The sequence below is a fragment of the Cricetulus griseus genome, chromosome 9 (genome assembly GCF_003668045.3).
Source record: "Cricetulus griseus strain 17A/GY chromosome 9, alternate assembly CriGri-PICRH-1.0, whole genome shotgun sequence".
In the NCBI taxonomy this organism is placed as follows: domain Eukaryota; kingdom Metazoa; phylum Chordata; class Mammalia; order Rodentia; family Cricetidae; genus Cricetulus; species Cricetulus griseus.
The window spans coordinates 25,140,197-25,149,911 of NC_048602.1; the positions used below are offsets into that span (position 1 = coordinate 25,140,197).

The following is a 9,715-nucleotide window of genomic DNA, read 5'->3' on the forward strand; positions in this document are numbered from 1 at the left end:
GTATCTCCTGTCACTTTGTGCAAGAATCCTGATGTGATAAAAAGTACTTATGACATCAGGGATAGAAAATTGAATGTTTCTATCAAATCCATCCCTTCAGAGCTCAGACAAGCCCATCATAGAGGAGGCAGAAAGAGGGTAAGAGCCAGAGGGTGATGAATGACACGAAGAGAACATGGACCACTGAATCAATTTAGTAAAACCTTCTACGAATTCATGGAGACCAAAGCCACAAGCACAGGGACTGAACGGGTTGTCATCTAGTCTTCTGCATTTGTATCATAGCTGTCACTGTAGTATTTTTATGAGTCAGCTGAGTTTATGAACGAGTGGTTCTCTGATTCTTGTGCCTTCTCTTGGGACCTTTACTTTTGTTGGTTTGACTTGTGCAGTCTCAATGAGTTTTTTTTAAAAATTATCTTTTGTATTGTTACGCATTGTTGTTATGCCTCAGAAACCTATTCTTTCATAATGACAGTAAGAAAGTGTGTGAGCATGGAAGGGGAGGTGGAGAGGAAGTGTGGGGAGGAGAGTGAGGAGAAACTGTAATCAGGATATATTATATAACAAAATAATCTTTTTTCAGTAAAGGGAAAATGAAAGAACATTTTGGGTCATACAATAACATAATCAAATGATCTCCATCTTTGAGTCCATCTGTGTGACAGTGATAGGTGAGTAACATCTGCACACCACACAAAACATATCATTTTCATACTCAAAATAAGAATCAGTGACTTATATTCCTTATGCTGAACCAAAATGAGTCTAGGTAGTCTGGAGTAATGATTCATAAGAACCAAGGGTGCAAAAGAGGGAAAACATAAAGAAGTGAGGCGAGTGTTGTTCACCAGCCACCAGCTGTGATTATGCAAAAGAGCTATGCAGCCTTGTAAGATAGAGGGGAGAGTGTAAAAAGCCAGGAAGATAAATACCAGGACCAGGGTGTTCTGCATGGCTCTGGACTCAGGGGAGCTTCTCCTGGAACCATGGGTGCTATGGATGTGTTGAACCCTCTTATTGTGTGTGTATGGAATGACAATCATGGAACCACTGGACCAGGCCATAAGCAAGGAAAAAAGGACTTCAGGGCACACCACCAATGCTGCATAGAGTAAGCCATTCATTTCATCCCAGCCTGCAGTGGAGCAGTGTCCAATCAAATGGGCCCAAGAAACAAGCTGATTATCTACTTCCAATTCCTTTCTGATGGACCCACTCCATTGGACATGTGTTCCTAAAATAATCTAAATTTCATGATGGAGAGGATGTAAACTCATTTTAAAATCATTTTTGGAAATCCTTATTTCTTAGTAAAATATATTCAGTTCATTAACACATTTTTAAAAGTAAAATACTCATTTTATTAAAAATAGCTTTTCAATCTTTTTTGACCTTTTTTATTTGAATTACAAACAAGATTGAATTACATGACAATCCCAGTTCCCTTCTCCCTCCCCTCCTCCCCTGCCACCTCCCAACTAAAACCCAACCTATCCCATATCCTTTCTTCTAATCTACACCTGACTCAACCTTTCTGCCCCCTCATGACCTCTGCATCCTTCCTCTTCTTCCCTTCTCATTCTCGTAGCTCCCTCCCCCCTCTTCCCATGCTCTCAATTTGCTCAGGGGATCGTGACCCTTTTCCAGGGGATCATGTATGTCTCTTTTAGGGCCCTCCTTGTTTCCTAGCTTCTCTGGCAGTGTGGATTGTAGGCTGGTAATCCTTTCCTCTATGTCTAAAATCCACATATGAATGAGTACATACCATGTTTGTCTTTTTCTGATTGGGTTATCTCACTCAGAATGGTTTCTTCTAGTTCCATCCATTTTCCTGCACATTTCAAGATTCCATTGTTTTTTTTCTGCTGAGTAGTACTCCATTGTGTAAATGTACCACATTTTCTCTATCCATTCTTCAGTTGAGGGGCATCTAGGCTGCTTCCAGTTTCTGGCTATTACAAATAGTGCTGCTATGAACATCGTTGAACAGATGTCCTTGTTGTATGAATGTGCTTCTTTTGGCTATATATGCCTACAAGTGGAATTGATTAGGGTGGATGATTTTTCTGATGTGTTCTAAGATTCAGTTCGCCTATATATTGTTGAGTATTTTTTGCATCAGTGTTCATGAGGGATATTGGTCTGTAGTTCCCTATTTTAGTTGTATCTTTGTGTGACTTGGGTATTAAAGTGATTGTAGCCTCATAAAAAGAATTTAGCAATGTCCCTGCTGCTTCTGTTTTGTGGAACAATTTGAGGAGTAATGGTATTAGCTCTTGATTGAATTTCTGGTAGAATTCTGCAGTGAAGCCATCAATCCTGGGCTTTTTTTTGGTTGGAAGGCTTTTGATGACTGCTTCTATTCCATTAGGGGTTATAGGTCGATTTGAATTGCTTATGTGTTCTTGGTTTAATTTTCATAAGTGACATCTATCCAGAAAACTGTCCATTTCCTTTAGATTTTCAAATTTTGTGGAGTACAGGTTTTCAACGCATGATCTGATTATTCTCTGGATTTCCTCAGTGTCTGTTGTTATATCCCCCTTTTCATTTCTGATTTGTTAATTTGCATGCTCCCTCTGCCTTTTGATTAGTTTGCATAGAGGTTTATCCATCTTGTTGATCTTCTCAAAGAACCAACTCTTTGTTTCATTGATTCTTTGTAATATTTTTCTAGTTTCTACCATAATAGACGGAGACATAGTAGGTTTAAAGAGAAATCAGGCTCTAAGGAAAAGTCTAGAGATCTACAAGGATGACACCAAGTAACAATGTAAGCAACAAAGGAGAGACTACCTTAAATACCCTCCCCTGATAATGAGATTGATGACTGACTTACATGCTATCCTAAAACCTTCATTCAGCAGCTGATGGAAGTAAAAGCAGACACCCACAGCTAAACACTGAACTGAACTGAAATCCAGTTGCAGAGGAGGAGGACTGATGGGCAAAGGGGTCCATACCAGGCTGGTGAAACCCAACAGAAAAAGCTGACCTGAACAATGGAGAGCTCTTGGTCCCCAGACTGATAGCTGGGAAACCAGCATAGGACTGATCCATGTCCCATGAATGTCAGTGTCAGTGAGGAGGCCTCAGAAATCTATGGGGCCTCTTGTAGTAGATCAATACTTATCTATAGCGTAGGAATGGACTTTGGTATCCCATTCCACATAGAGGGATACCCTCTGAGCCTAGACACACAGGAGAGGACTTACAGGCTATCCAAAAGTATATGACAGGCTCTGAAGACTCCCCTATGGAAGGCCTCACCCTCCTTAGGGAGCACAAAGGGTATGGGATGGGTGAGGAGTTAGTGGGGGGAGCTAAGTAGGGAGGGAGAGGGAACTGGGATTGACATGTAAAGCAATTTTGTTTCTTTATTTTTTAAAAGATTTTATTTATTTATTTATTTATTTATTTTTATGTATACAACATTCTGCTTCCATGTATATCTGCATAGCAGAAGAGGGCACCAGATCTCACAATGGATGGTTGTGAGCCACCGTAGTTGCTGGGAATTGAACTCAGGACCTCTGGAAGGGCAGTCGACCCTCTTACCTCTGAGCCATCTCTCCAGCCCCTAGCAATTTTGTTTCTAATTTAAATAAAGATGGAGAAAAGAAAAGTACACTTGGCCAGGTCCAAATTCAGTTTATTTCATTTTAGATTTATATACTTCAGAAGCTACGATGAAGCCATGGAGCTTTGGTCATAGTTTTACAGTTTCTACCAATTGCATTTTTATGCCCTTATCCACCACAGGATGAAAAAATGGCAGAAAAGGAGGTTTGAGGACCACATGATGGGACAGGGAGGTTGAACTGGGGTAAGACAGAAGACAGCAAAGATAAGAGATAATATAATAGAGGGAGACATTTTAGGTTTAAAGAGAAATCAGGCACTAGGAAAATGTTTGGAGAGCTACAATGATGACACCAACTAACAACCTAAGCAACACAGGAGAAGCTACCTTAAAATGCCCTCTCCTGATGATGAGATTGATGACTAATTCATATGCCGTAGTATAGCCTTCATCCAGCAGCTGGTAGAAGTAGAAGCAGACCCCCACAGCAAAACCTTGAACTGAAAAGGAATCCAGTTGCAGACAAGGAGTGATGAACAAAGGGGTCAAGACCAGGCTGGTGACATTCACAGAAACAGATGGCCTGAACAAGGGGGAGCTCTTGGTCCCCAGACTGATATCTGGGAAATGAGCATGGTACTGATCCAGACCCCATGAATGTCGGTGTCAGTGAGGAGGCCTCAGAAATCTATGGGGCCTCTTGTAGTAGATCAGTACTTATCCATAGGATAGGAATGGACTTTGGGAGCCCATTTCACAAAGAGGGATACACCCTGAGTCTAGACACATATTGGAGGGCTTAGGTGCTATCCAGAAGGATATGACAGATTCTGAAGACCACCTTTTGGAAGGCTTCACACTCCCTGGGGAACATAAAGGGTATGGGATGGGTAGGGAGTTAGTGGGTGGCCAGGGGAGGAGGCGAGGGAGAGGGAACTGGGATTGACATGTAAAGCATGTAAATTTTGCTTCTAATATTAAAAAAATGGAGAAAAGAAAAGAACACTTGGCCAGAACCAAATTCAATTTATTTCAATTTAGATCTATATACTTCAAAGAAGCCTTGGATTGCTCATGGTTTTACATTGTTTCCACCAATTACATTTTCATACCCTTATTCACCACAGGATGAAAAATGGCTTAGTTGAAAATAGAAAAAAATATTTATCTTGATATCTTTTCCATAACTCATGAGTTAATTTCCCTACCATTGCCTAACATTATTTTTCTTTGTCTCCTTTCAAAACCTGATAGTAAAGTTACACGAACCTATACATATAAGCAGATTTGCACTTTATAGGAAGAGAACATGTGATTTGTTTTCTGAGTTTGTAATACCTGGATTAATCTTATTCATCATAAGGCCATAATTTTTCTACAATTTTGTGATTTCATGTCTAACAATATTTTAATAGTATACCATTTCATATGTAAGCACAAATTCGATTATAGATTTATATATTCATGGTTATAAATGTGGGCTCAATTTGCATGTAACTAGAGTAGCAATAAACATGGATGGGCAGAAATATCTATGGAAATAAATGGAGGTTTCTGAATATATTCCCTTGAGTGTAAAAGTTAGGAAATATATCAGCTCTATTTATTGTTTTGAGAACCCTGAAAACTGATTTCCATAATGTATATGCCAAATATGTTCCAAACTTTATTAATGAAGTCCACATTACACTGCTGCCAAAACCAGATAACAACAGAAAATTAAAAACAGTAATTTACATTCTAATATCCATGATGAACATAGATTCAAAATTTCTCAAAAATATTGGCAAAGAAAAATATAGATGACATTGAAACCACCATTTATTTGCACTCAATTTCTGCATGAGGTAAAAGGTATGGATAATAGTTTTTCAATACGTGGTCTCATGAGGTGCTCTGTTTGGAGATGGTGAAGACTGTTGGTACCAGCTTAGAGCAAGCTAATATGATTGCCTCTATAGCATCTGAAAGTGGGGTATGTAGGAAGGTAAGATAGAAGAAATTTTCTGGTACTGCTGAAGACTAGAACAGTTGTAAATAGACAAGGGACTCCTGAAGCACAACTTCCTGGCCAGCCACTGTATTAGTTTTCTTTGCAGATGGATTTTTTGACCAATATGATTTCTGTGAAGTAAGCAACACTCAGCATGCCTTGGACAAATGAAAGCCAGAAGGGTAGCTTGATGGAGAACATTTTTGCTAACTCTTTGTACATCATTTGGACAAAGGGAACCCTTGATGCTGAAAGTTGATGAGTGAAATCTTCCTCATACATTGGGAAAGGCTAATGTGGACAGCTAAGTCAATCAGCTTACAAAACTCTAAGATGTAACATTTGCATTAATAGTAAAAGGACAGGGCACTACCTACTTCACATTCTGTTCTAACTTTGTGAGGGAGATGGGTGACTAAACAAGTGGATCCCACAGAAACTATACCATTTATTTAAGAATAAGTGAGTTTATATTCCTCATCCAGACCAAACTGAGTCTTGAAACGATGGAGTAATGATTAATAAGAACAAAGGGTCCAAAACAAGGAAAACACAGAAAAGTGATGTGATTGATGTTCACCAGCCACCAACTAGGATTATACAAAAGAGCCACACAGCCTTGTAAGATAGCAGAGACAGTATAAAATGCCAGAAAGGTAGACACTAGTGCCAGGATGTTCTGGGTGGCTCTGGACTCAGGGGAGATTCTGCTGGAACCATGGGCGCTATGGATGTGCTGAACCCTCTGCTAGTGTCTGTACAGAATGACAATCATAGAGCTACTAGACCAGACCATGAGCAATGAAAAGCAGATTTCAGGGCATACCACCAATGCTGCATAGAGTGATTCATTGATTCCACTCCGTCCTGCAATAGAGCAGTGTCCAAAATCTTCTTTTCCTGTCACATTGTTACTAGACCTTTTGATAAGTGGATTTACAAGGAAAATGAAATGTATGAATATGTACAAGACCCAGAGAAGGGAAATGGAGCAGCCAATGTACTTAGCATCTTTGAATTTTTGATCCTTACAACAGGATTCCTTCTGACTGATGGTGATGGCCTGGAAGACACTCAAGAGGCAGGTGGAGCCAATGGACACACTGCGGCCAACTCTTTCAATGTACAAAATCAATCTGCATTGAATATCATTTAAAAACTGCTTCAAACCAAAAACTGCCATCGTGTGGGGCACTCCTTTAGAGAGAATGATCAGGGTGTTGGATGCCATCAGGTGCACATGAATCAAATCTACAGTCTTTAATTTGCAGTCTGCATAGCAGACCAGATAGTAGTGAAACACAGAGAAATTTCCAAGAATTCCTACTGTAGTTAGTGATAAGAAAATTATTTAGATGATCAGAGTCCAGAAATACATTCTGTTATTAGGCAAGATTCTCTTTAAATAATGGACAAAGACATTTCTCTGCTCAAAATGAATGAATATGTTAATAACCCAAAATCTACAGCGAGGCAAGATCGCCAAACCAGACTAGACTACATAACAAAATTTTCTCCAAGTTTATGATATTTTCAATTATAACTTACAATGATATGGATATTAAGAAGTCTAAAGCCTGATCATGACTATGTGAATGGATGGTATGCCTTCATCGTATCATAGAGTGTGTCAAATTGTGGGATATTTTATTTGGCCTGTTAGAAGCAATTGGTACAAGGGGCAATACCAGGAACCATAGTCCAAGACTGTGGTAATAAACCAGCATTTTCTAACTATGCTGTATATGAAGAAAATTTCAATCATTTGTACCAAACTAAAAAATTGCCAATTCTTATTGTATATCTCATTTACATTAAAATCTGAAAAATGAAAAACTTTTAATACTATTCATGATATTTCTACAGTTACAAATGAAAATTTTGTAAAGGGCATAAAATGTATTCAAATGATGTTTTCAGTAACAACATGTATCTTATGTTAAAATCTATCTTTTATGCAAGTCACACCACCTAGACAGAAACACAGATATGTACATTCTTAGGGTACAGCTGTTAGATCACTGTGGACATTCAAAGGGATGATAGCACACAGAAATTGTCAGCTGAAATCATAAGGTTAATGTCACTATATGAAGAATGATTTCTAATGCACGAATGTTCAAGATCTCTGTTGAAACTATGTTTGGGACAATGTGTCACCAATCAGAATTCTAGTTTGTAAATGGGAGAAGAATGTGGCTTTGGATTAGACCGCTCATCAGTGCACTCGGAGAAGACTCTCAAGACACAATATTCTATTCTATTCACTCAGGTAATGTGTCTAAACCCTTTTAAGAAGCGTGAGATTACACTGAAAAAGTAGGGAGAAGCAGGTGTGAATTAGTACCAGGCTGAACCAAGAAGCCTCTGGAAAGGTGTGATTGCTCCACTCATCATTCAGCCATGTAATGAGAGTCAGCTTGCGTAATTATGTTGGAATATGAAGAATTTAAAACAAACTGATGACCTTGGGAAGTACCAGATAATAGCAGTTTCCTTTATTTGTGCACTGGAGAAACACTCCAGAGAATGGATATATCAGAAAATTGAAAGTATTCTATTATGTGAGGAAATACAAACAGAGAAGAATCACAGTAAACCTTGTGTCGTTGTTTTTTCTTAGCTTTTAAATTTTAATGTGGGAGTTAGTGTGTGGCAAGCTCAGAAAATTGTAATGGGACCCATAAGAGGATTAAAAAGATCCTCTATGAGAAGATATATTAAGCAAATGTTCGTTGCCTTGAGCCACTGGTCTGGTTAAATCATCTGGTTTCTGGTAAACCATCATCGCTGGATCCTCACTGGAGTTCCTCTGGGGTATTCTGTGGCGGGCAAACAAGTCTCAGAGATACTCTAAGTATTGCTGCAGAGGACAAGTCCCTTCAGAAGCTCAAGCATGAGGTTCTAGAAGGGGTAGATGTTGTTTGGACCAACTCCAGGACTGAATCTGGGTTTGAGTGGTAGCAGGTTATTCTGAGAGACTCTGGCCATCTACCTCAAATGGGGCAGTATCAACTCCCCTTGTCCCTGCCTTCAAGGTTGGTTTACACTTGCCTTGTTAAGGGGTTGGACCACCTTTCTGGAGTACAGGGAGCAGCTATAACACCTTTTAAGATAGTCAGTGTTCAACAGGAGACAAATGAAAACCCAGTATCTCTGGAAACTGTTAAAAGTTCCACCTACCCTGGATCATTACCTTGCTGAGAGGCCAGGAACATTCTAGGAAATTCATGCCACCACACCTACCCTGCCACATATGTGTGGAAGGAAATTAAATTAATGACAAGATGGTTCATTGTAAGATTTTTGTGGTGTTGGAGAACCCTTGAATGACAATGAACAAGAGGAATCTATTCCACTTTCTTGCCAAGTAGTTGGAATCCTACTGCTTCTGTTGTAGGGAAGTAAGAGCATAGTTAAACAGAAGAGACAGGTACCAGCATCAACTTCAGCCTGAAACTACTTTCATGTTTTATCAGTGAGGTCACTAAGAAAAATCTGATAATGCAATGGACCTTTGTCTTAAGAATTGTAGGATCCTGCACAGAAGGTAGAGTGTGATCACACTGGTTACAGGATTCTGCACAGAAGGTAGAGTATGATCACACTGGTTAGATTCATGGACATCTTGCATTCTCAAATGAAAACTTTCACTTTCTAAAATTCTATAAAGTGGTAAGTGAATAATGGAAAGAACAATTTTGTGATTTAAATATGGCTAGTGTAAGTGTAAAACAGCCATGACAATATATAAGTTACTGCCATGAGCTCAGTTTTTCACCTTCTTAAAACTGTAGGGTCTAGACAATACCAGTATTTCCAGTTTAATGGACTAAATTAAGAATCACAAGGACTTGGGACTCTTTAAAGCAAAAATTGCTTAGAGTCACAGTAAATATTGCAAAGACTTGAACATAAAAATTGTTACAGAAACACAGTCACCTCAGGCTGTGCTTACAAAACCATGATAGGAGATCTGTAGCATACTACACCCTTCTTTGTAGTTTGTGTTGCTCATTTGATTTCTGTTCATGTTTTTGGTATCCTACTGTATGCCATGTGCTGTAAATATAGAAGATGCTCAGTGCCGAGGAAAAATGTGCTGGTGTCTGCAGGTGATCCCATTTTGTTCCCCA

At 39.1% G+C, this 9,715-nt stretch overlaps 1 pseudogene; it reads right to left on the reverse strand.

Moving 5' to 3' along the window:
* Window positions 1-630: 630 nt before the first annotated feature.
* Window positions 631-6,957, reverse strand: LOC113837281 (annotated as a pseudogene).
* Window positions 6,958-9,715: the final 2,758 nt, after the last annotated feature.